This window comes from Rhinatrema bivittatum, unplaced genomic scaffold (genome assembly GCF_901001135.1).
Source record: "Rhinatrema bivittatum unplaced genomic scaffold, aRhiBiv1.1, whole genome shotgun sequence".
Classification (NCBI taxonomy): Eukaryota; Metazoa; Chordata; class Amphibia; order Gymnophiona; family Rhinatrematidae; genus Rhinatrema; species Rhinatrema bivittatum.
This window is the reverse complement of record NW_021821353.1, coordinates 43972-71597: the sequence shown is the minus strand read 5'-3', so window position 1 is coordinate 71597 and position 27626 is coordinate 43972. Positions and strand designations below refer to the sequence as shown.

The 27626-nt window shown below is 42.5% G+C and overlaps 1 long non-coding RNA gene across 1 annotated transcript in view; it reads left to right on the top strand.

Moving 5' to 3' along the window:
• The first annotated feature begins 483 nt into the window (after positions 1 to 483).
• Positions 484 to 27626, top strand: part of LOC115082619 — a 40854-nt gene continuing 13711 nt past the window's right edge. Inside the window, exon 1 of the long non-coding RNA XR_003854212.1 lies at positions 484 to 551. This is a non-coding gene — a long non-coding RNA (uncharacterized LOC115082619). The remainder of the gene's footprint in view (positions 552 to 27626) is intronic.

Genomic DNA, 27626 nt, shown 5'->3' with positions numbered 1-27626 from the left:
TCCTTTGGAAAAAAAAAAAAATTAAATCAATTTTTTATTGTATACCCCTAATATTCCTTGTGAATGTCCTAACTGGCTGTGGTGTCCCAGACAGGTTTTAGAAGCCCGACTATTAGTGGGTGAATTTAAGACTAGATGGTGTCAGGATTGTTATCCTGCACTGTGGTACATTATCTGCAGGCTGACACAGAAATAGTGGCCACAAAGACTGATGACTCTCTCCATTGTAAGGCTGGGTGATTTTGTTCTTCATTGGTTTAGGAACCAATAACGTAATATATAATCAGCAGTTCTTTATTCTAGTCTAATGCCTTGTGTCTATTCTACTTTCTCGGGAATTATATGTCTAAAACTGGGGGACATTCCAGATTTCACCTGATAGCTGTGGTAGACCTAGAATTATTTACCTGAGTACTCCTCTGGACTCTGCTGCCGCATCCTGACTGCACTATTCACAAAACTCTCCCTTCCTCTTCTTTCCCACAGATGAGGCTTGGAGATGCCTGACTCGGTGAAAGCTTCATCCTGGCTGCTGGCAGTGAGTACTGAAGGTCAGTGCTTCATTTTCCATTTTAATTCTTCATTGTGGAAGGTAAATATGAGTTCTGTATAAAACAGATGCTGGCAGGAGAGCAAACAGCAGGCAGATTTGCTGCAGATGGACTGGGAAGATCAGAGTGGACATCCTACTGTGCCAGATCCAGTTACTAGGGTTGTGCATAGACCTTTTATTTTTTTTTTCATTTCATTTCTTGTTTGTTTTATTTATTTTTATTTATTTAAGATAAAAAGAAATAAAGAACAAACAATTTAAAAAAATAAAGAAAAAAAAATATGAATGAACAAACAACAAAAAAATGTCAGGCCAGTCAGAGAAAATTAAAACTCTCCCAGGCCCTCCCCTCTGATTCCACCTCCCTGAACCCTGTTTCCATAATTTTCTTTTTTTTTTCCGCACAGGGCAGGAGTGATCCCTGGTCATTCCAGCCCCACTGGAACCATGCTTGGACATGGTGCCTGCAGACCAGAGACCAGCGCCACCTTTAATTTATTGAATAAGAAATGGTGCTGGTGAGGCCCAGACCCAGGCGGGCACTATTTTGCACAGCACCAGCCTTGGTCTGCAGGCGCCATTAATTAAGCATACTTTGGTGGTGCAGGAGTGACCAGGGATCACTTTTGTTCCATCAAGAAATAGAAAAATATGGTAAGGGGTTTGAGAGGTGGAATTATTAGAAGGGATATTTTTTGTTGTTGACGGCAGTGAAATTTTAAATGAAATGAATGAAACCAAAATTTTCATTTATTTTCTTTCATTTTAAATTCCCATTTTGTTTCAGTAAATGCACATCCTAAAACAATTAGAGCCTAAAAGTAGCTCCATTCGGAAGCTGAGTTGAGCAAGTAGCTCATTTAAAACAAATCTAAGAAAATTCTTTTTCACTCAGCACATAGTTAAGCTCTGGAATTCATTGCCAGAGGATGTGATTACAGCAGTTAGTGTAACTGGGTTTAAAAAAGGTTTGGATAAGTTCCTAGAAGAAAAATCCATAAACTGCTGTTAATCAGTGAGGAATAGTAGCTTGAGGTTATTAATGTTTGGGTACTTGCCAGGTACTTGTGACTTGGATTGGAAACAGGATGCTGGGCTTGATGGACCCTTGGTCTGACCCAGTATGGCAACTTTTTAAGATCTGTTGTATGTTCTTATGAAAATGCTGAGCTAGTAATCTTTCATTAATAAGAAAAGGCATAATCGAAAAGTTGTCTTAGGATGGCACAAAAATAAGTGTGATATTCTAGATACCAACCTCCCTATGTATTTCTTTTAAAAAGTACCAGCTTTGCACCTCATCCTGCACCCCCACCCCTCTCCCCTTTGAAATCACTCACCTACTCTGAAAAATGGAAAAGTCTGATTTCCCCCCCCCCCCCCATCTTTCCACAAAGTTTAGTAGAACTCTGTCCATCTGATTCATTTTCTAATATTTATATTCTAAATTATTTATGTTCTTCTGTAATCTGCCTAGAACAGATGTTCTGGGAATTAGGAGAAATATAAATGACTATAATAAACAATAATAATGTTGTAAGTGGAGGGGTGGGTAACTCAAGCAAACACATTGACTGCATGCATTGCCTGTAAGAAAATTGTCAACTTTATCCCCCCCACCACCACCAGCACCAAGATTACTCATCGACTTTGGAAATATCAGATGTTTCCCCAAGAATTTACCGCCACCCAAAACAGGCTGATGCTATATCGTGCGCTTAGCCTAGGCTAACAAGCTCTTGGACGCACATTCTGAATGCACTCGGCCAACACCCGATGCAATAAGAGGATTAGCGCACCCAAAACGTGCATCCCAACCAATGCATAGCTAATAACTCTCATCACGTGTAAATGCATGTAGATGTGGCTATTAGCTAAAAAAAGCGCCGTGCGCACGTTATAACACGGAAAACTTAATGTCAGCCCAAGGGCTGGTTTTCTCTTTACACACTCCGAGCTGTCTAACCCCCCCCCCAAAAAAAAACCCCTGCACAAAGCCACAGAAAAGCCCAAAATACTGCATTTCTGTGGTTCCTCCTACTTAGTATCATCCCAATACTAAGTAAGAGGAACCACAGGAAGCAGCATGAAAAGAAAAAATTTTTTGCTGGCAGTCAAGTTAGGGGAAACGGAAGCCCATTAATTGAGCGTCTGTTTTCCTAACCCGTGGCTGTGAGCGGGTTTTCCTAACCGGCGCCCGGCCACGTCTCCTGGGCGCCCGATGCCATGGACGCGCTAGGGACACACAAGTTATCCCTAGCGCGTCCTTTTTAGTGCAACACCCCCCCTCATTTAAATAATGCATCGCACGCCCAGGAGAGGTGGCTGGGCGCACGTTAGGACGGACGCTCAATCATGAGCGGTCGTTTTACATGAGCTGATATTGCATCGGCCTGACAGTTTGGTGGAGCTAGATCCAATTTTATAAGGGGATACACCACACACACATAAAAATACAAACTGCAACACACATTTTTCCATCTGATAAGCCTCCCTTCCTATTAACCTGAGGCTAAAAAATTATTCATCTCTTCCTTTTGACTTTGTTTAAAAACTCAAAGGTTTGAGATTTGGCTAGTTTACTGCACATACAACTGAGATTTCACACAGGTATGTACATAGTAAATCTTTTGTCTATATTGATAATTTGGCATTAATATAAGGGATCTTAATAGGCTCATCGTATTTTATATACCTTGATTGTTACTTAAGGATTCAAGGTTTATTGTCAACTGTGAAGAACTTGTTGTTGGTCAAGACTTTCTTACGTTTACAAAACTTGAACTATTTAGGGGTCATTAAAAGGGAAACTGGATTGGTAAAATGGAAATGCAAAGGTTACCTTGAATGTGTTTATAGTTATCATGCAGCTGCAAAGTTATGCAAATTAAAATTAAAGAAACAGGGTTAGCCCATTGTCATGAGGCAGTTCTTGTCCAGAGATGTGCGTTAGCTTTTATAAAAAAAGAAAAGGAAAACCTGACAATACTTGTGTTTTTATATAGCTTAAAAAATGAAATGTAAAAACCCTCCAAAATTAAATTTTTTTTTCATTGACTTTCATTTTGGAAAGCTCAACAAACAAAAATCCCCTAAACTGAGCAAAACAAAGCAAAATTAAACATCCCGGCCCCTCACGAGTCTTCCCCATAAGAAGGGGCCTTTTGTTTTCAGTTTTTATTTTATTTTTCCCCAAGAACTTATTAGTGTTTATTATAACCAGCAAAAACAGGAGAAAATCAGAGGGGAAAAAGTCATTTTTTTCCACTGAGTTTCTGCCTTATTTATTTTTGGTTACTATACATTCCCAGAGAATATTTTTAAAAACCCTGAAAGCATGCCGCTCCCCCACCTTCCCCAGAGGTTCGCCTACACTCCTCCTGGTGTCTACAAAGTAGGAAGAAGTAGGCGCAATCCCCAGTCATTGTCTCTGCCCCACTGAGTCCTGGTTTGAAAATGTACTGGCGTCAGGGCTGGCTGGTGCCATTTTTGATCAGTAAACAAAATGAACCGAAATAAACATTAAACAAACTGAAAAGACAAATTTAAAAAAAAAAAAAAAAAAGCAACCAGAAAAAGAAAAATAAATGAATCAAAATGAGAAGATTTTCCAGGCAGAACCCTTAACCGGTCACCGCATAGTCCTGTACTGTTGATCTGCATATATTCCCTAGGGATGGGCTCTCATTTTAACAATGACAGAAAATTATCAACGATATGTTTTTATATCTTTTTTTGTTTGTTTTTTTTGTCGTTGCCCATCTGAGACGACACTTAACACAAAATACTGTTTTTGTCATTTCAGCATTGCCTAAAATATTGCAGCACATGCTAAAAGATTGCAGTGCGCACTCTTTGCCAAACATATGGGCATTAAGCCTTTCAAAGTGGGGCACGGGATGCAGGTGCCCAGAGGACACAGCTATTTTCTAATGTGCCATGTGTATTCATGGAACATGTTAGAAAATAGCCTAGTCGCATGCACGTGTGCCAAATTTTAAGTGGTCGTACGTAGCAAATGCCGATTCTACCGCGTAAATTGGGGGATTTTAAAAGGGGAATATGCAATGCCATTTCCAGTTGCCCAGTTAAGAGAGAGTTCTTCCAAACCCCCTAGTCTAATAGCCTTCATCCCCCAAGTTATCCCCCAACCCTTAAATCCCCATATATCTACCTATTTTATTTTATAACTTACATGACATCCATAGCAGAAGTAAAATTACGCGGCGGGCGACTCAGTGCATGCTGGATAACGCAAGTATTTACCTGCACATATCAGCTTCACGCCCTGCCCCCTTTTGAAACTTCTGAGATGTGCGCACTATGGTATTTACACACTATCTGGGCGGCTTTTAATATCTGCTTGGCGTGGCGAGCCAGGCATATTCCGTGCATCTCCTAATTAACGTGCACATTGGGCCTTTAAAAATTCACCTTTATGTGTGGGGGAAAAAAATGGATTGCATTTTATTAAAAAAAAAATTAGCCAGCACTAAAGTAAAATGAAATAAAACGGAAGCCCGAAAAATCAAAATGAAAATTTAAAAATCGGCAACAAAATGTAATCTGCACATACTGATTTGTGAACTGGGCAGGGCATTCCATGAGGCAGTGTTTGAGCGGAGTTGGCACTTTACTGGCACGCTTATAATTTCTAAAAGTATGTCCCTAAATTCATGCACACAAGTCGCACCCTCTGAAGATGAGATGCAACTTTATACAAGCAAATCTTTGAGCGTACCAGGCCACTTATTGTGAATTTTCAAAGCAATCTTATGCATATAAGTTATCTGAGAATCCTCAGCAAAATTTGCATATGCAATGTACCTGCAGACTTTACGACTATGCAGAGCATTATAAAATTACCCTAGGTAGGCCTAGCCAACCGGGGGGGCAATAACTAACACTATATAACAAGAGGTCATCTTTCACAAGAGTTCGAAATTCCATTTTTAACACCATGTTAGTGACCTTTTAAAAGTCTTTCATTCTCTTGAGTGTCAAAACCACAATGCCATTTGGACACATTTTTTCTTTTTTTTTTCTACTTTAAAACAATGAAAATAGTAAAAAAAAAAAAAGGAACTATGCTGCTAAGCTAGAATAGGACAACTTGGAGCCGTGAGAGCTGTCACAGTACATCACATCCTCTCCCAGGCAGTGGTTCCCTACTGTGCCCCGGCGCTTCAGAGCTGATGGTTCCTGGGATGTGCATCCAGCCTTCCACCTCCAGCAGATCTCTCATTTTACTGCAGCTGCCACTTCCTGGGTTTTTCAGTTATCTCTGTCAGGTAGCCGAACACATGATTCCTTTCTCACGTTATTACTGCCTGAAGATCGGGAGTGAGTCAGATGAAGGCTGGAATCAACAGATATTTGCAACTCCCCCTTTTTTTTTTTTTTAAATATGTATTCGTAACTTGCAAAATAATAAAATTGAACAAGCAATACCTTGCACAGAAAATACAGTAATGCATACTGAAAAACAAATACAAACCATACTGAACAAAAAACAGCAAGCAAAAACAAACAAACAAAAAACCAAAGCAACTACTGTTCCTGACGGCATGGTGGATAGGAGGTTGATGTGTTCCTTTAGTGATTAGTTTTCAAATCAGTGAACAAGTCAGTCAACTTTTCCATTAAATGTATTCTCATTATATTCTGGTAGCACTTCAAGCATGACTTGTGAACAGTGTACAAGCAAATCTAAGGAATAGGAGGAGGAGGAAGGGAATGGAAGTATGTGAGTGAGATTCTCGCTGGGGCTATGAATCAAAATGGAAGCACCCACCAACCAGATACCTGTTACATAAAGTTCCCTGACAAACATTACAACCCATTGGGTGTTAGACTGGGTGCCTTGGGCTTTCCACATGAGGCTGGATCTTATTTGGTTCATTCATGGTCAAATATTTAGGTCTGAATTGTCCCACACCATCCAGACAAAGAGCATGTACATAGTACACAGATGCTTTTGGTGCACTCACTGTACAAGTTCTTATTATCAAGGGAAAAAACACAGATTTTTTTCCATATGAAAATTTGCAAAACGTGCAGGCATTAAAACCACCCGTAGGTGCCTCCTGTATTCTCAGAGATGCCAGAAGCGATTTGCCTGATAAAAGGAAATTTCATTCGTAAGATCTGAAATTCCAGGGGCAGAGGACTTAGATGATCTATTGAGGGTGAAGGGGGGGAGGGGTCGAGGATTGGGAGGAGAGGGAGCGATACAATGAATTAGGAGAGGGAGAGAGAGAGAGATACTCTATATTAATTTCAAATAAAAGAAAGAATGGAAGAGATGATTTCTGAGGCTATGGGAAATGTCACACAGCTTTTCAGCCTGAACAAATTGGGCTGTAGCACATCAGAAGGTGCAGAGCTGAGTGGCATCCGCGAGATTAATCGTGGAAGAAGAGGAGCGTGCATCCTCCTGATCGGGAGGCTGACAGATGTCTTCTAAAGGAGGTGGGAGGATTTTGGTGAGAATATGTGGGGTGCTAGGCAGTCGTTAACCATCAGCAATGTTGCTACCTGGTGATCTTAACTCTGGAGAAGAAAGCAGATTCGATGCTGTTTAAATTCAAGGACGTGGTAAGAACATAAGATCATAAGAAATGCCAAGCTGGATCAGACCAAGCGTCCATCGAGCCAAGCATCCGTGTCCAGCAGTGGCTGGTCCAGATCACTTGGACGCACCTGATGAATCACTGCTCTTCCAGCCTTGCACGAACAATTTCCAGCTCCAAAAAGCAAATGGATGTAACCCCATTTTGGGATAGGAAGCAGCTATCAACTGTACCCTAAAAGAAGTTATTTTTTCTAGAGGGCTGATCCACACACGCTAGCTCTTGCACAAGTCTCTTTCCCCAGGGCCTGAATCCTTTGTTGGTGGACAGAAATCTTCCTGCTGGGTCCCGAGTGACAGGGGTGACTCCGTAACTGTTTTCCCTGGGAGAGGTATCGCTCTTTTACCGCTGTAGGTGCCAATAAGCCTTGATGCTTTTAACGCAGTTGTAACATTGCTCCCCACTTCAACAGCAGGGGGAAAGGGGAACTGGATTCAGACAGCAACCACAAGGGCCCCGACCTCTACAGTCTCTGGTCCTGATACACAGGCAAAAGGGACAAAGCACAGGACTGCTCTTACGGCCAAGTCCATTAGCAAAGCACGTCAAGGCAGCACTGTCTGAATTTTCAAGGAAGCTCATCACTCAGTAAAAAAATGTTGCTAGCTGAAATTTTTATGGGTTATCATAAAGCTTGGGATAATTGCACAGAGCGGCAGGTAGTACCCTTAAGAGAAATTCGGGGGTAGCCTGCATGGAGTGGCAGTGGCTAACTAGGGAAGCTTGCTGGGCAGACTGGATTGACCATTTGATCTTTTTCTACCACTCATTTCTATGTTTACTATGTTAATAATGCTCTGGAGATCCAAACATGGGTGTCCAAAAGTAACTTTACTGAACTTAAATCGGATGAATTAATATCACAATTCCAGATCAGTTCTTAACACCACAGCTGGTCTTTACTGTTACCGTCCTTCCTCTATCTGTGCAAGGGTCTCTACTGCTAAGGCAGGTGATGCTCTCACTCTGCAGGGCATGGATAAATTAGGTTCCCTTCTGGATACGGGAATCTTTGTGTGGACAGGAAAACCCCCTTCAAGCTGGCCAACAATGGTAAAACAGTCTAACCACAGTGTCCCAGTTTTTTAACTTGTTCCTCAGGGGTGAAGACTCCAAGTGAGGGTCCTCACTAGTTTCTCAGTGTGGTCCAATGTCTCAGTCGAACTTGCTTTATCTCCGAATCTCACGATGGAAGGAATCCACACTGGAACACACAGCTCTCAGTGTTCCTTTTCTCCAGGCAGGAAGGGAACAGCAAAAATCTTCCGCCTGGCTTTTCCAACCAAAATATCCTTTTCCCCAAAACGAATAAACACCAAAGGTTCGCTGCTGCAGGTCACTACCTTTCCTCTGTCCTCACAGGAGGTTGCAGAGAGGCAGGTCCTCCTTACCCAAGGGAGAGGTGTCCCCGTGATGTCTCCCCAAGCAACGCCCAGGGATATAGCAGGTTGCTTACAAAGAATTATGGGAAATCCCGAAAACAACCTGGAGAACCACCCAGCAGCCAAGGTGAGGACTGAAGAGGGTAGCTTCCTCGACCTCGCCCAGGAACTGCAGGCAGGTGTGGTACCTCCGACCCAGGGTGGGTCTGAAAATCAATGAAGGCTAAGCTCCTGCACTTCCTCCTAATTCCAAAACCAAACTGCCCTGCCCCACAGCTCCCAGGAGAGAGCTGTTTGTTTATTTATTTATTTAGAACTTTTCTATACCGACGTTCATGAAAAGACATATCACATCGGTTTACATTGAACCAAGGTTAAATTACATCGAACAAGGGTTACATCAAACAGGGGATAGCCATGAACAATAGGTATCCCCACCACTTGTTCTCATGACCTCCCAGAGGGATGACCATCCCAGTTCCCTTAAAGGGAGGGGCTGCACCACAATCTCCACCTCTCTCTGTCCCTAGTTAAAGGTCTCAAGCCCAGGGCGCTACTGGTAATGAGCCCAGTGCGTAATTACATGAAGAATGAGGACAGTTTTTGGGAAACCGTCTTCTGCATGGGGACCCCCTGAGATTACATGAACCTTACCACGATTCTCCAACTTCCATCAAAATCTCTCCACTTCTTTTGTTCTCATTTTGCAGAATTAGCACTGAAAATGCTCAGAATGAATATTTCCTATTCAGTTGTATGGCTGTGCTTATTTGTGTTAGGAAACAATTTTTTTTTATTTTTTTTTTTAATTCTCGGAGCCAGCCAACAGTGAGGCCTATGTCATAAAGCTTAACATGCACATAAAGGCCGTTTTGTATGTGATAAAAATAGTGGATTGCTAAAATTAGCACTCACCCACATGTAAATGAGGCAAAATGTCATCTGAAAATAAAGCTTTACAAGTCCCATGGTTCACAATGCGGTCCACAGCAAGACACCCACTATTTCCTTTGGGTCCAGTACAGGCAAAAATGTAATACCTGTATTTGTCTAGGTCTTAAAGTTTACTATTCTGTATAATTTGTAATGTCATATATAGGGTCTTCTGTATGTACTAATTAAAGATAATGTATGCTGTTGTATATAGTGCTTTTTGGAGTGTATAATTTATTTATATATAGTGTATAAGGTTATCCACAGTGTATAATGTTATACACAGTCCCTTTTTGAGTGTATAATTTGCAATGTTACTTATTATGTTCTTTGGTTGTTTCTCCATCAGGTACTGTTCCTATTTCTCCTCTTCCTCTTTTTCCCTCTCTTCTCTCGCCCCTTCTCTCTTCCTAGCTGCACCCCTCCCCCCACCCTTGTTTTTTGTATTTTCCTCCTTCAGTTATATATTGTAAACCGGCATGATGTACCCACGAATGTCAGTATATAAAAGCTAATAAATAAATAAATATTCTTGCTGTGCCCGTCTCCCCTGCTAAACAGCCCTTCCATTCTGAGCCCGTTCACATAGTGGATGTCCTCTCCTGCCCCCTTCCCCGCCAGGCACCCCCTTACATTTGCAGAAACCCCGTCACAATAGGGCATCACTCTCTCCAAAGGCAAAGGAACCCCCCCCTCCACCCTCAGCCCACGCTTCCGGAAGCCTGCCTTGCCGTTTTCGGAGGGGCCGGGTCTTCCTGGGCAGGAAGGGATGTCAGGGTCTTCCTGGGCAAGAAGGGATGTCAGAGCCTTCCTGCCCACTCCACTGCCACTGGTGAAGGACGTTGCTAGGACTGCAGCGCTACTATCCCCTGAACTTATTTTGAGTTAATGGCCGTATTAGTATGACCATGCTATTGAGGGCAAGCTTTACGGGACTCTTGGCAACGTGTTTAGCACAGCACAACATGTAGGCCTCTCCCCCCCCCCCCCCCCCCCCCAGTGTGTATGTGATGGAGCATGTGCCTGCAGCGGAGAGGGATATGACAGAACAGCCCAGAGAAAAGGAAATGTCAGGAAACAAAGGAGAGACGCTTGGGGTGAAGCATAGGGTGAGGAAGGGATTGAGCTCTAGGGTGCATTTACAGCATACAAACTGGGAGACCGATGGTATAAGTTCTAAACCAGGGAAGAGACTCAGAAGCCGGAGGAGGAAGACGGTCGGAGAGCACACAAGAGTAGCACAACGGAACCTTGAGCTCATCCCGAAATCAATAAACCCCAGACTTACTAGTCTGTGAGGGGCCAGAAGAGGAGCCAGAGGGCCACTCGTCACAGGGCACATTGTGGAGAGATCTGGCAGCTCTTGGTTTACTAAGATTTATTGCCATAGTTACAGAATGGGGAAAACGAGTCTCAGTAAGTCCGTCCCTTATGAGAGGGGCCCCGGACCTAGCCTGAGAAATCGAGTGCGCTGCTTCTTTCCTCTGCCTCTTTTTTTTTTCCTCTCTTTCCTCTTTCATTTAACTTTTCCCTTTTGGTCCCTTTGTCTCATTCACTTCAGTCTTTCCCGTGTTTCTTGCTTCCCCCCCCCCACCCCCTTTGTTGCTTTGTCTCGGTGTCCCTCTATTCCTCTCCTCCTTTTCCGCCGCGCCACATCTGGCCAAGCGCTGCAAACCCAGGAAGGCGTGACAGCGGGAAGGCTTTGTTGTGCAGATGTGAGCAGGTTGCTTGAGGGGTTCCTTCCCCTCTCGGTCCCGCCTAAGGAGAGACAAGGCTGGCTGGCAGCACGGGGCAGGTGGGAGCGGTACCTCTTTCGACAGCTTCCTGCCGTAAGGCGGTGCTCTAAGGTGGGGTGCTGGGGAGGCCACCCCTTAAACGGAATGACGTGACCGTTCTCGGTCCCTTCTTCATTTTCTTAACCTGCACCTTTTCTGATTCCTTTCGCACCTCTTAATGCTCCTCTCTGCCGCGTCTTTGTTTTCCATAATCCAGTCTTTCCCCTCTGTATTAATTCTTTCTTTCTGGTTGCTATGTGACCGGGATTTCTGTACTGTTGCTATATTTTCAGTCACTTAATCTCTGAAGTTTTGTGTATTTATAAAAACGCCTCCTTGAAAAGATTTGTTGGAGATGGTGTAGAATATCTGACGTCGCTGCATATATTTTCTCTGCTTCAGATGCATTCAGAAAAAAAATTGCGCGTATGTAGATATAGATAGATAGGATATTCTTAAATATAGGGATAACACTGCTTCTTCTGAGGGGAAATGAGTCATTTCTTAATGCCAGGAGATTGTTACTTGAACTTACCTATTTTTGCAGTACAGTAGCAATATCCAAGAATGGTGTTTAAGAAAGTAAGTAGATATGTGTGCATGTTCAACCTGTGTAAAAAAAACAGAGACAACCTTATGCCGTGGAAAGATTTTATTAATTTATTCTAATACAGAGCCCGACTCCGGCCGAGTTTCGCCAATTAAGGCTGCATCAGGGGATGACTTCTGATGGCAAAGAAACTACATAGGTATATTCTTATGTAGTAACACTGTCAAGTCAAATTTCAGTCTTGATCATGCGATGCATCGTGAGGACCTGTCCTATTGCGTTTGAGAGGTTGTGAAATAGAAGGCAAAATACACATCGGTTTTATTTTTGCCTTATCCTTAAACAACATAATTTTGAGCGAGATACGCTGTCAGTTCGTGAAGCGGAGAGAGTTGTATGCATGATCAAGACTGAAATTTGACTTGACAGTGTTACTACATAAGAATATACCTATGTAGTTTCTTTGCCATCAGAAGTCATCCCCTGATGCAGCCTTAATTGGCGAAACTCGGCCGGAGTCGGGCTCTGTATTAGAATAAATTAATAAAATCTTTCCACGGCATAAGGTTGTCTCTTTTGTTTTTTGCCTTGGCTACGTGGGACCGCCTTCCGATTTGCTTTATTGTTCAACCTGTGTGCAATATTTTCATTTTAACCATGTACACTTTATTTGCACATATTCAATATGTCCTAATTGAAAGGCCGATTCAGTAAAAGTCACGGGAGAGCGGGCGAGCACCCAGGCCACTCTCCTGTGCGCGCGATTCAGGGAAGGAAGAACGTGCAAATTAGGGCCCGCAGTAAAAAGAAGCGCTAGGGACAGGAGCAGCGGCTGTCAGCGGGTTTGACAGCTAATGCTCAATTTTTCCGGTGTCTGTTCTCGAGCCCGCTGACAGCCACGGGTTCGGAAAAAGGATGCCGGCTAAATTGAGCGTCCGTCTTCCGACCCGCGTGCCACCGGCCGATTTACATTTTTTATTTATTTTATTTATTAATTTTTTAAATTTTGGGGCCTCCGACTTAATATCGCTATGATATTAAGTCGGAGGGTGTACAGAAAAGCAGTTTTTTCTGCTTTTCTGTACACTTTCCCGGTGCCGGCAGAAAGTAACGCCAGCCTTTGGGCAAGCATTAATTTCTGAAAGTAAAATGTGCGGCTTGGCTGAACATTTTACTTTCTGGATTGCGTGGTAATAACTAATAGGGCCGTCAACATGCATTTGCATGTTGCGGGCGCTATTAGTTTTGGGGGGTTAAACGTGCGTTTTTGACGTGCTATTACCCCTTACTGTATAAGGGGTAAAACTAGCGCGTCAAAAATGCGTGTCCAAACCCGGGCGCACTGTACTGTATCAGCCCGTGGATGAGGTATCTGAATTCCATATTAATATAAATTAGTCTATTTCTATTCTGTAAAGTTTGTAGGATAATAAAGATATAGATTGAAACAATGGCATTTTTTTTCTTTTTGGGGTTAAGAAAACAATTGCATGTGGCAGTTTCCCCGCTCTGAGGTGGCAACCCTAGGCACATCCTTGCATGGGACTCCCCGCTTCCCTCTTCTCGATTCAGCCTCCCCAGATAAGTGAGTCTTTGCCTTCTTAAGCCGTGGAGACGTTAAATCCATAGCAATTTTTAAAGTGTAAGTATGCATGTAATTCACGTTGAAACTGGAGCTAAACCCTCGGGTAAAAAAATGCTCCTGGACGTTGCAGCAAGGCACGCAGCTTGAATAGGCCATCTTTCGGTTTATATTTCTACAAAACATGGACAAAAGTAGAAATACACAATTATGTCTTCACAAGTGAAGTGCAATGTACATAATACACAAATTTATTTATTTTTATTTATTTAACAGTTTTTTATACCGACCTTCATAGTAAATTACCATATCGGATCGGTTTACAGTTTAACAAAGGGAAAAACTAGAGTAACAAATTCAAGTAAAAAACGAAAGATAACAATAAGTAGGAGTAAGTCAAAGTTACAATCAACAGGGGGAGAGAACTTGGAAGCTTGCAACAAGCTGGAAAGAAGAGAGGCCGGTAAAAGTATTTTTACCATAGAGTGTACAAGTTAAAACTTAAGAACGGTGCTTTAACCTGAAAGTCTGAGTCCATTTATTTATTTATTTATTTTCTTTCTTTGAGAAACGGAGTGCCAGACCGGGTAGGAATGAACAGAGTGACCTCCATAAAAGTAACCCAAACTCTCCATTACCAGGCACTTTGGGAATAAAATAAAACCCCCAAAAAAACCATATTCCAAATGTATATAGAAAATCTGCAATACTAAAAAAGCACTACCTCCCATCACTTAAACAGAAAAAAAAATTCTATTTAATAAATGCATTACTGCAAATATTATGCCAAGTCCTAGAGCACCAATGCACCTTCTACTGGGAAGATAGACATAAGTCAGATTCCAACAGATCCTTATACAGAAACTATAGTCTAGAAGAAAAGTTCATCTCAAAAATAAATGCAAAATGCAGACAGACCTTCGTCAAATGCAGAATAAAGAGACCATAAAGTATAAAAAGAAATCTTGAGAAGTCGGATTCTGCATTCAGTGCACCAATAGAGAAAAAGAAATAGAAATCATTTCCTCCTGTACTGTGCAAAATACAAAGATATAAGAAATACACATTCCCAATATTCCAAACACTAAGGGACAGATTTTAAAAGCCCTGCGCGCTGGTGCGCACAAAGCCCCGGGACGCGCCTAAGTCCTGGGGCTTTGCTTGGGGGGCATGTTGGGGTCATTTTGGGGGCGGGGCCGTGGGCATGGCCGAGGCCTCAGAACCAGCCCCTGGGCCGAGGAATGGCACGCCGGCAGCTGGCTGGTGCGCGCAAGTTATGCTTGCCTCAGGCAGGCGTAACTTTCTGAACAAAGGTAGGCGGGGGGATTTAGGTAAGGCTGGGGGGTGGGTTAGATACGGTAAGGGAGGGGAAGATGGGGGGGGGGGCGGAAAAAAGTTCCCTCCGAGGCTGCTCGGCGCGCGCAGGTTGCACAATTGTGCACCCCCCTGCGCGCGCCGACCCTGGATTTTATAACATGTTCGTGGCAGCACGTGCATGTTATGAAATCGGGCGTAGATTTGTTCACGCCGGGTTGCGCGAACAAATCTGTGCCCGTGCATAACTTTAAAAATCTACCCCATAACGTAAAATTTTTCTCTCTTTTTTAGCTGAGTGTTTTGTTTCTAATCTCATTGGTCCTATTCCTTTTTTTCTGCCTTTAATGCCTACCTCTTCTTCGTTTTCTCCAAACTCCTTTTCTAGGGTCTCTTTTCCATTTTCTGTCTATTTTCTCTCCTCTTGATTGCTCCAGTTCTTCCCCTACATATGTCTCTGCCATTGATATTTCCCTTTCATCTCATTTCTCCATCTCTCTGTTCACTCATAGCTATATTTCACCCCTCCTTGCCTTAGATATTCATCTCAACAACTCTAGCCTCCATTGCCCTTCCCAGCCTTCCATCTACCCCTCAATGTTCTCCCTTATCCTTTCTCTCAACTGCTGCCTCCTTCCTAGCTTTCTGATGCCCTCCTCAACCTTCCTCTACTTTTTTCTGCTTCTAACCCACTCATCATATCAAGCTTCTTCCCTTATTACTCACCCTCTCCCCTTTCTTCTGTTTCTTCCACATTACCCAGTTTCACATTCCTGTCACCCCCTTCCCATTCCCCTATTTCCACCCTATCACCACATCCCCAATACTCCAGGTTCTTCACACCAACTCTTGTCCTCTCTTGATCCTTCATCTCCCATCTCACACACCACCCATTAATACCTCCCAGCTTTTTCCCACACATACACTGCTATTCATAATCTCTAATCATATCTCCCCTCAGTCTACCAGCTCCCTGATCCACACATCCCAACTCATGCTCCCAGTCTCTCACTGACCAGACTCAAAACCTGGTTTCACCAACCCCAACTCTCTGCACCCTCCAATACCCCAATACCTTCTGTCTCCACTCCCACCTATCTATGCCTAATCCCCTAATCTTTGCTCTTCTTATGTATATAGACACACCAACCATTACCCATACTAATTCAGCCTGGATTGAAGGCCCTGCCCAATAAAATTCTTAAATTCTATTGTCCTTAAAAATGAGTAAATTACATACTGAACATTAGTGTTTTAACTCTCTTCCTAAATGATCTAAGGCATGTCTCTGCCCTTACATCATCTGGAAGAGTGATGAGCCCAATACTGCAAATGTTCTCTTTGGTGTGGATTAGGGAAGGGAGTACATGCATCAACTTTCCTTCTACTCCCCCCTTCATAAACACATTCTCTCTTCTTTCTATGTATATATCTTCCTCTACCCAATGATGACTGCACCAATTTCTTCCCTCACTAGGCATAGGCAGACAGGACTTGTGTAGCTCTAGACCTTCCATTCCCAGGAAGCCTTCAGGGAAGGAGGGGAACTAAGAAGTAGACTGGAGCAAAAAGAACACAGACAAAAAGAGTCATTCTGCTCCCCAGTCCAGCCTCTACTTGAATTTGGAGAAGGCAGAGGAGAGAAGACCAATGAAGAACTAATATGCTCTTTTTAGCCAGCTCCTCCCCTCCCTGTTTCAGCCAGGCAACCTACAGATGCACAAGCTAGCACTTCCCAGCTCCCTGGGGAGGCTTAGCCTTCTCAAGCCTTTTATATTGGGTGTCTATGATCCTGCTTTTTCTGCAAGTATTTTCATCCATGGAAAATATTGTGCATAGAGCTGAACATGAAATATGCCTGTGTCATTTTCCTGCCCAACCTAAATAAGCCCTGGGAATGCCTTCTTCTAATGCGAATAAGTGTACCTGTTATGGAATCCTACACGTAATTTTGGATGAGTTAATGGTGGGCAGTTTTTAGAGAGACCTTTTACTTGGGAACATTGGTACTTTCCTGAGGAAATAGCTTTTGCATATTGCCTTCATATTTTTAGATCAGTTCTTAAATCAGTCTAAACACAATCCATCTGCTACAAAAACTCACACAGTCACCTACAGCAAGGATATTGTTTGAGTTTAATTTGACAATAGATGCCAGTATTTCAGCAACATGAGAAGTTAATGGTAGATTTCCCAAATCTAGTACTGTAACCATTAGATTAGTGATTTTCACATTGGATGATCAAGAGCCCATCAAGCTTGACTTTCAGGGTAACCAAACTATGCAAAACTTAACTTCCTTCTTAGGCAGGCAAATATTTCTTATGAATATTCATTGCACATGCTCTGAAGACCAGGCATATTGTGGATTCTCAAGGGTCTGATTTGAAAACTACTTCATTAGATCATACTTTCCATAGGGGCCAATTCAAAAAGACATTTTTTTCCCTATTCTATAGGGCCAATGCACTAAAACTGAAAGGTATGGCTACAAAGGTAAAAGTTTACATCAGGTGTGGCCATTGTTTAAAAATATCTTGGAAGCCCAGTCCAGATGTATTCAACTCATTAAATAAAGTGGAATGAAGGCCAAACAACTGCCAGCATGGTTAAAAGGCGAGGTGAAAAAGGCTATTTTATCCTAAAGAACCTCTTTCAAAAATTGGAAAAGGATCCATCTGAGGAAAATGGGGGAAAAAAGCATAAGGATTGGCAAGTTAGATGTAAAACAATGATAAGGAGGTCTTTAAGAATTTAAGTTGGCCTTTGAGGCAAAAACTCATTAAAAAAAATATATATCCAAAGCAGGAAGCCAGTGAGGGAGTCAGTTGGACTTTTAGAAGATCAAAGGGTTAAAGGAGTGCTTAGAGCAGTGGTCCCCAAACCTGTCCTGGAGGGCCACCAGCCAGTCGGGTTTTTGGGATATCCTCAATGAATATGCATGAGAGAAAATTTACATGTGATGGAGGCAGTGCATGCAAATTTTCTCTCATGCATATTCATTGAGGATATCCCAAAAACCCGACTGGCTGGTGGCCCTCCAGGACAGGTTTGGGGACCACTGGCTTAGAGTGTGGAAAGACTGAATTAATTCTTTGCTTTGTTGTTTACTGAAGATGATGGAGAGATACCTGTGCCAAAAATTGTATTCAATATTAATAATTCAGAAGAACTGATACAAACCACAGTGATGCTGCAAGATATAATAAGATACAACTATTATGGCAATTTAATCATATATCACGAAGTTGTTAATACTAAATAACATATAGTGACATATATAATATTTCAATCTTTATTAAATTCAAACAAGAAAATTACAAGCAAACTAATACTCAAAAACTCACAGCATCACCCCAAGGAATATTCATCTAAAAGTACCCACCCATTTTCACACAATAATCATACACCATTCATACCAGTTACCCACACACATCCTTCATACCTCCCATCATTAAAATTCCTCCATTTTTCCAAATTATATCACACACAAGTGAAAAAGCCTCTTCACAATACAATACAAATCCTTCAAAAACAATTTGTTCACAAGCAGAGTTCTATTTCACAAATTTTTTTTCGTTCAAGGAACGAGAATCCTTCAATTCTTCTTCATCTTCTCAACATGTTTTGCCTTCCCACAGGTTTCTTCAGGAGAACTTTTGAAGTATCTCCTACTGCTTATACACCATCAGCATATTCCCACTCAGGTTTCATATGCAGATATGTTCCCCGACTCTCATTTCTCAGCGCCTCTTGAGTAAAGTTTCATAGAACGCCGTTCTTGAAAAATTGGTGAAATAGAACTCTCTCTGCTTGTGAACAAATTGTTTTTGAAGGATTTGTATTGTATTGTGAAGAGGCTTTTTCACTTGTGTGTGATATAATTTGGAAAATTGGAGGAATTTTAATGATGGGAGGTATGAAGGATGTGTGTGGGTAAGTGGTATGAATGGTGTATGATTATTGTGTTAGAATGGGTGGGTACTTTTAGATGACTATTCCTTGGGGTGATTCTGTGAGTTTTTGAGTATTAGGTTGCTTGTAGTTTTCTTGTTTGAATTTAATAAAGACTGAAATATTATATATGTCGCAAGATATAATAAGGCAGACTGACAAACTAAAGAGTAGCAAATTGCCCAGACCAGATGGTATACACCCCAGAGTTCTGAAAAAACTCAAAAATGAAATTGCAGATCTGTTACTGGTAATTTGTAACTTATCATTGGGATCATCCATTATGCCTGATGATTGGAGGGTGGCCAATGTAACCCTGATCTTTAAAAAAAAGTTGCCAGGGGTGATTTGGGAAACTACAGACTGATGAGTTTGATTTCAGTGTAAGGAAAAATTGTGGAAACTATTCTAAAGTCAAAATCACAGAACATATAGGAGCATATAGTTTAACGGGACACAGCCAGCATGGATTTACACAAGTGAAATCTGGCCTTACTAATCTATTACATTTTTTGAAGGGGTTAATAAGCACGAGGATAAATGTGAGCTAGTGGATATAGCTTATTTGGATTTTGAGAAGGTGTTTGACAAAGTACTCATGAGAGACTCCTGAGAAAATTAGTCATGGGATAGGAGGCAATATCCTATTGTGGATTGCAAACTGGTTAAAAGATAGAAAAATAGAGTAAGACTAAATGGTCAGTTTTCTCAGTGAAGAAAATTAAACAGTAGAGTGCTTCAGGGATCTGTACTGGGGCTGGTGCTTTTTAATATATCTATAAATGATATGGAAGGTGGAATAACAAGTGATCAAATTTGCAGACAACACAAATTTATTCTGTGTTAAATCACAAGCAAATTGTGAAAAATTGCAGAAGGACCTTGTGAGACCTTGTGAGACTGGAAGACAAGGCATCCAAATGACAGAAGAAGTTTAATGAGAACAAGTGCAAAGTTATGCTCATGGGCAAAAGTAACCCACACTATAATTATAAGATGTTAGGTTATATATTAGGAGCTACCATTCAGGAAAAGGGCATGGGTGGCATAGTGGACAATACTTTGAAAATATTAGGCATTATTAGAAAAGGAAGAAGAATAAAATAGCAAATGACAAATCACTTAATGCCTCTGTATCGCTCCATGGTGAGATCACGCCTGGCATACTGTGTGCAGTTCTGGTCACCGCAGAGAAGGGCAATCAAAATAATAAAAGACTGGAATGGCTCCTCTTTCAAAAAAATACACAGAATAGGGGAAACTCCATGAAGTTAGTAAGTAGCATATTAAAAAAAATCAGAACATTAATCAGAACTTAATACACAAATAAGCTTTGGAATTCATTGCCAGAGGATGTGGTTAAGGCAGTCCATAAACTGTTATTAATCAAGTAGACATTGGGGTAGATTTTTAAAGGGATACGCGCGTAAGATATGCGCATACCCCCCCCCCAAAAACCTACCCCAAACCCCCCCTGCGCGCGCTGAGCCTATTTTGCATAGGCTCGGCAGCGCACGCAAGCCCCGGGACGCACGCAAGTCCCGGGGCTTGCAAAAAGGGGCGGGTCGGGGCGTGGCCAGGGGCGTGTGGGCAGTCCGGGGGCGTGGCCGTGCTCCGACACAGCAGCCTGTGTCAGGGCCTGGCACGCGTAAGTTACTACTGCCCAGAGGCAGTAGTAACTTCTCCGATAAAGATAGGGGGGGTCTAGATAGGGCCAGGGGGGTGGGTTAGGTAGGGGAAGGGAAGGTGCAGGGGGGTAGAAAGAAAGTTCCCTCCGAGGCCGCGGGCAGCGCACGCAGGGCTCGGTACGCGCAAGTTGCACAAATGCGCACACCGACCCCCGGCTTTTATAAGATACGCGCATATCTTATAAAATCCAGCGTACTTTTGTTCGCACGTGCGCGCGTATGTTTTTAAAATCTACCACTTAAGGCGTAGCCACCTGTGACTATTGGAAAGAGGATACGGGGCTTCATGGACCATCAATTTGACCCACTACTGCAAATTCTTACTTTCTTATATTCTAACAGCTCTCCATGGTGTCTCATGTAGTCACATATTTTATCACTATAAACTCACCCACCCTCTGGAGGAATGAACTCTTTCACTCAATCCAAAAACAACCATCTCCAAAGCCTCCCATGTCTAGAAGATTCCTAACATTAACTCTAGTGAAGCCTAGCAGCTTTACATTTTTATATTAATCATAGTAATTATTTTACATTATTCTGAACAACTCTCTATTAATCTTTGTCGTTCTGGCTTCTGGGACAGTCATGTCTCATTGGCAAAAGGCCAGCCCCTTGGATCTCACAAAATAATTGATTGTTTTGTCACACAACAGCATACTTGTCCTGCATGGAAGAAGAACGTAGGAACATAGAAACATAAAAAGCCTATTCTTTAACTTGCTGTCATGTCTCAAGGACAGAAAATACAGAATATAATATACACTTAGTCCCTGCTATATAAAAGAAAATATGAGACTAATATAAATGTTGATTTCTTCTGTACAGAATATACATAGAATCTAATAATTTCAGAAATAAAACAAATATAGAACATAAAATTGAGATTTGATAATTTCACTATAATAAAATAAAATGTTCAAACATTGCCCACAAAAAAGTAAACAATAATTCTCTGCTAAATTTTTTTCACATAAATACGTTGAGCATCAGTAGTTAACCTGAATTTTGAATTCAATGCTTATTTATTAGGAATGTGCAAGTCTATTTTACAAACTGAAAGTAGATGTGCCTGAAAATATCCCAAAATCACCAATAAGCTAGGACCTGGTCTACCCAGCTAGGCTGACCCAAGCCCAACTGGGACCTCCTCTGACTCCTCAGGCCCCTGCTCCCAGAAATAAGTCAGGGAGGGGGACCTTACCAGCCCCCACTTAAATATTCCATAGCAGTCAGGAAAATGAACTGAATAGAAAAAAAAAACATTAAATGAACTGTATTAAAAAAAATGGGAACACCCCCCCCAATCGAAAATTTTGGGGTTGCATGTCCCTAATCATAATACAACTGATTTACAGGGAATGCATCCATGCACAAAAAGGAAATCCTCAGGGAAACGTTATACAACTGTGTGTCAGTTATTAATGAGACCTATATTCCAAAGCCATTAAATGGATAACTCGAAAGTTGTCCATCTATATGGCAAATCTGGCATATTCAGTAACATATCTGCTATAATTTGGCAGGATTTAAAAGGGTGTGTTACAGGGAGGGATTGAGTTATCCGGAAAACTGAGTCGAATATCTGTTATATCTGGCTAAGTCAGCCAGATAACTTTAGGCCTGCTTCAGAGCAGGCCTAAAGTTATTTTGCCTTGTGTGGTTGGATAACGTGCTACTTACCCGGTTGTCTTTAAAAGATATCGGGCTAAGTAGTACTATCAAAACAAAAACTTAATAAAAAAAAAAGTGCTCGGGCCAGCCGCCCGATCCCCTTCCTTCCCCCTAAACATCAAACATGGCCCTGTCAGGCTGTTTCATTTACCTTCCCAGCCTCTCAAAATATTTTTACAGTCCAGGGTTTGCAGGCGTGCAATGATCGGGCTTCCTCCCCTGCCACCCAGTACTGATATCTGAGGCCACCCCCCTCTCCCCCAACCTTCACCAACCCCTCCCAATACCTGAACGTTTCCTGCCTGGAGTGAGGGACCCACTTCACCCACTCCCCTGTGCCTCCAGCGCTGCTCTGGAAGCGTAAGCCTCGCCCCTCTGCTATCCCTTTAGTAGAGCCTTATCCTAGGCTTCAGCAAGTTTTTCCAGGATTGCAGCACCCTGAAGATGACCCCTTATTGTGAAGAGGCAGGATCTTCACAAAGTAAATTAGTAAAATGAGGGGGGTTTACACTATTTTTTTCTTCCTTTAAAATTTTTGTGGGAAATGCACTTTGATTTGAAAATACAATTTATACACGTTATTTTCTGATCCTACTCAAAACACACTCTTGAGAATGCCTCCCCTCAATCTGCCCAAATGTGCATGCATTTTATAAATCCATGCATATTTATAGCTGGATTGCACAAAGTTAATTTCCAATGCCATCTACCTGCGTAAATTGGCCTGTCTAAAAATTGTGTTCGTAGGGTGCGCCTCTTTCACTTGACACACAATGTTCCCTGTCTCTTTCCATAGCTCTCATCATTATACATTCACAATAGACAACGCAATATTCCTGATGGAAACCACATATAATTGAAAATTATTGCCAGTGGCCAAAGAAGGGGATTGCAATTTTTCTGCATTATCTATATATCGATCTGTATAATCAAATTACATAAGAAATTGCCATACTGGATCAGACCAAGGGTCCATCAAGCCCAGCATCCTGTTTCCAATAAACCAGGCCACAAGAACCTGGCAATTACCCATACACTAAGAAGATCCCATGCTACTGATGCAATTAATAGCAGTGGCTATTCCCTAAGTAAACTTGATTAATAGCCGTTAATGGACTTCTCCAAACCTTTTTTGAACCCAGCTACACTAACTGCACTAACCACATCCTCTGGCAACAAATTCCAGAGCTTTATTGGGCGTTGAGTGAAAAAGAATTTTCTCCGATTAGTCTTAAATGTGCTACTTGCTAACTTCATGGAATGCCCCCAAGTCCTTCAATTATTCGAAAGTGTAAATAACCGATTCACATCTACTTGTTCAAGACCTCTCATGATCTTAAAGACCTCTATCATATCCCCCCTCAGCCATCTCTTCTCCAAGCTGAACAGCCCTAACCTCTTCAGCCTTTCCTCATAGGGGAGCTGTTCCATCCCCTTTATTATTTTGGTTGCCCTTCTCTGTACCTTCTCCATCGCAACTATATCTTTTTTGAGATGCAGCGACCAGAATTGTACACAGTATTCAAGGTGCAGTCTCACCATGGAGCGATACAGAGGCGCATTATGACATTTTCCGTTTTATTAACCATTCCCTTCCTAATAATTCCTAACATTGTTTGCTTTTTTGACTGCTGAAGCACACTGAGTCGACGATTTTAAAGTATTATCCACTATGATGCCTAGATCTTTTTCCTGGGTGGTAGCTCCTAATATGGAACCTAACATTGTGTAACTACAGTAAGGGTTATTTTTCCCTATATGCAACACCTTGCACTTGTCCACATTAAATTTCATCTGCCATTTGGATACCCAATCTTCCAGTCTTGCAAGGTCCTCCTGTAATGTATCACAATCCGCTTGTGATTTAACTTCTCTGAATAATTTTGTATCATCCGCAAATTTGATAACCTCACTCATCATATTCCTTTCCAGATCATTTATATATATATATATATATATATATATATATATATATATATATTGAAAAGCACTGGTCCAAGTAGAGATCCCTGAGGCACTCCACTGTTTACCCTTTTCCACTGAGAAAATTGACCATTTAATCCTACTCTCTATTTCCTGTCTCTTAACCAGTTTGTAATCCACGAAAGGACATCGCCTCCTATCCCATGACATTTTAGTTTTCTTAGAAGCCTCTCATGAGGGACTTTGTCAAACGCCTTCTGAAAATCCAAATACACTACATCTACTGGTTCACCTTTATCCACATGTTTATTAATCCCTTCAAAAAAATGAAGCAGATTTGTTAGGTAAGACTTCCCTTGGGTAAATCCATGTTGACTGTGTTCCATTAAACCATATCTTTTCTATATGCTCTACGATTTTGATCTTGAGAATAGTTTCCACTATTTTTCCCGGCACTGAAGTCAGGCTCACTGGTCTATAGTTACCCGGATCGCCCCCTGGAGCCTTTTTTAAATATTGGGGTTACATTGGCCACCCTCCAATCTTCCGGTACAATGGATGATTTTAATGATAGGTTACAAATTTTAACTAATAGATCAGAAATTTCATTTTTTAATTCCTTCAGTACCCTAGGATGCATTCCATCCGTTCCAGGTGATTTGCTACTCTTTAGTTTGTCAATCTGGCCTACTACATCTTCCAGGTTCACAGTGATTTCCTTCAGTTCATCTGACTGATCACCCCTGAAAACCATCTCCGGAACTGGTATCTCCCCAACATCCTCATTAGTAAACACGGAAGCAAAGAATTCATTTAGTCTTTCTGCAATGGCCTTAATGCTAAATGATTAAATGTCCATTAAACAAAAGATTAGATAAATGACGGTCCTATCTGTCAGTGGCAAGAGAGAAGTCTGGAGGACACTTTTGAAAATAAAAAATATATGGAACAGTTCAGAAGTTGCTTTATGCAGAGGTACTTGCAGATTTGAAAACTTGTAAATTTAACATTTATTAATTCACAATGGGGCAAATTTTAAAAGCCCTACTCGTGCCAAGCCTATTTTGCATAGGCCCGGCGATGCGTGCATGTCCCGGGGCTTGAAAAAAGGGGAGTGGGCGGGGTGGGGGCATGGCCAGAGGCTTCCCTAGGGTCGCTAGGCCAAGGGATTGCGTGCTGGCACTCGGCCGGCAGGCGCAACTTGCTAAATAAAGGTTAGGGGGGGGTTTAGGTAGGGCTGGGGGGTGGGTAAGGGAGGGGATGGTGGGGGGGGGGGCAGAAGGAAAGTTTTCTCCGAGGCTGCTCCGATTTCGGAACGGCCTCGGAGGGAGCAGGGAAAGCCATCAGGGCTCCCCTAGGGCTCAGCGTGTGCAAGGTGCACAAGTGTGCACCCCCTTGCGCACACCGACCCCGGATTTTATAATATGCATGCGGCTGCGCACGCATGTTATAAAATCAGGTGTAGATTTGTGTGCACCGGGTTACACGCACAAATCTATGCCCGCACGTAGATATTAAAATCTGGCCCAATGTGAACAGGTTAACAAAAATTATTATTAAATAAAAATTACCTGGGCTTTGCAGAAGCAGGGCTGCTCCTTTTTTTTTTTTTTTTTTTTTTGGTGCTCTCTCCCCCTTGCTATCAGCTTTTAAAAGAAAGAGAAGGGCTGTTGCTGCCCATGTTCACTAGCAAGCCAGCAAGGATGATATCATAGCCTGGACTCTTAACGGAGCCAGGTTTTAACAGCACAGCAGAGGTAGGCATAAAAGTAAAATAAAAGAAATCAAAGTAAAACAAAGCTAAGACAGAGTAAAATAAAGGCATGGGAGGAAAAGGTCAAGCAGCAGAGGGTACTTACCAAGCTCCTGCAGCAGTGACAAGCTACCACATCCCTCCTCCCTGGGAGTGATAGAGGCACATCTGAGCACAGAGCACAGCAGGAACAGCAGCAAGGGATGCTGGGATAACCTCTGGGATATATGCGTTGTGTGAAAAAGGAATTTTCTTCAATTTGTTTTAAAAGAGCTACTTGCTATCTTCATGGAGTGCTCCCTGGTTCTCCTATTAACTGAGAGAGTAAATAACCAATTTACATTAACTTGTTCAAGTCCTTTTGTGATTTTGTAGTCTTTTAACATATCCCCCCCCCTCAGTCGTCTCTTCTCCAAACTGAACAGCCCTAACTTCTTTAGCCTTTCCTCATAGGGGAGCCGTTCCATGCCCCTTATTTTGGTCGCCCTTCTCTACACTTTCTCCAGTGCAGCTATATCCTTTGTCTTTGTCGAATACCTTTTTGAAAATCCAAATGCACCACATCTGCTGGTTCACCTTTGCCCACAAGTTTATTCACCCCTTCAAAAAAAATTTAGGAGATTTGTGAGCAAGACTTTCCTTGGGTAAATCCATGTTGGCTGTGTCCCAATCAAACTATGATTTTATTCTTTAACAGCTTCCACGATTTTTCCCGGCACTGAAGTCAGACTCATGGGTTTATAGTTTACCAGATCAGCCCTGGATCCCTTTTTAAATATAGGGGTTACATTGGCAATCTTCCAATATTCAGGTGCATCAGATGATTTTAATGACATGTTAGAAATTAATTGAAATAGGTCTGAAATTTAATTTTTTAGTTCTTTCATAATCCTGGGGTATATACCATCTGGTCCAGGTGATTTACTAGGGATGTGAATCGTGTCCTCGATCGTCTTAACGATCGATTTCGGCTGGGAGGGGGAGGGAATCGTATTGTTGCCGTTTGGGGGGGTAAAATATCGTGAAAAATCGTTAAAAATCGTTAAAAATCGAAAAATCGGCACATTAAAACCCCCTAAAACCCACCCCCGACCCTTTAAATTAAATCCCCCACCAAATAACTTAAATAACCTGCGGGTCCAGCGGCGGTCCGGAACGGCAGCGGTCCGGAACGGGCTCCTGCTCTGAATCTTGTCGTCTTCAGCCGGCGCCATTTTCCAAAATGGCGCCGAAAATGGCGGCGGCCATAGACGAAAAAGATTGGACGGCAGGAGGTCCTTCCGGACCCCCGCTGGACTTTTGGCAAGTCTCGTGGGGGTCAGGAGGCCCCCCACAAGCTGGCCAAAAGTTCCTGGAGGTCCAGCGGGGGTCAGGGAGCGATTTCCCGCCGCGAATCGTTTTCGTACGGAAAATGGCGCCGGCAGGAGATCGACTGCAGGAGGTCGTTCAGCGAGGCGCCGGAACCCTCGCTGAACGACCTCCTGCAGTCGATCTCCTGCCGGCGCCATTTTCCGTACGAAAACGATTCGCGGCGGGAAATCGCTCCCTGACCCCCGCTGGACCTCCAGGAACTTTTGGCCAGCTTGTGGGGGGCCTCCTGACCCCCACGAGACTTGCCAAAAGTCCAGCGGGGGTCCGGAAGGACCTCCTGCCGTCCAATCTTTTTCGTCTATGGCCGCCGCCATTTTCGGCGCCATTTTGGAAAATGGCGCCGGCTGAAGACGACAAGATTCAGAGCAGGAGCCCGTTCCGGACCGCTGCCGTTCCGGACCGCCGCTGGACCCGCAGGTTATTTAAGTTATTTGGGGGGGGGGTTCGGGAGGGTGGGGGATTTAATTTAAAGGGTCGGGGGTGGGTTTTAGGGGGTTTTAGTGTGCCGGCTCACGATTCTAACGATTTATAACGATAAATCG